The sequence below is a fragment of the Etheostoma spectabile genome, chromosome 14 (assembly GCF_008692095.1).
Source record: "Etheostoma spectabile isolate EspeVRDwgs_2016 chromosome 14, UIUC_Espe_1.0, whole genome shotgun sequence".
Taxonomy (NCBI): Eukaryota; Metazoa; Chordata; class Actinopteri; order Perciformes; family Percidae; genus Etheostoma; species Etheostoma spectabile.
Window position 1 is genome coordinate 13,448,202 of NC_045746.1, and position 260 is coordinate 13,448,461.

Sequence of the window (260 nt, forward strand, 5' to 3'; positions counted from 1 at the left end):
ATTTCCCTGTTGGAAGTCGCTGAGGTAGTCAACCAACTCCACAGTGGAAAAGCCCCAGGGATTGATGAGATTCGTTCAGAAATGCTGAAAGCTTTGGGTGTGGAGAGGCTGTCTTGAATGGCACGCATCTTCAACATTGCATTGAAGTTTGGGACAGTGCCTAAGGAGTGGCAGACCGGTGTGGTGGTTCCCCTTTTCAAAAATGGGACCCAGAGGGTGTGTGCCAGTTACAGAGGTATTACACTTCTCAGCCTCCCTGG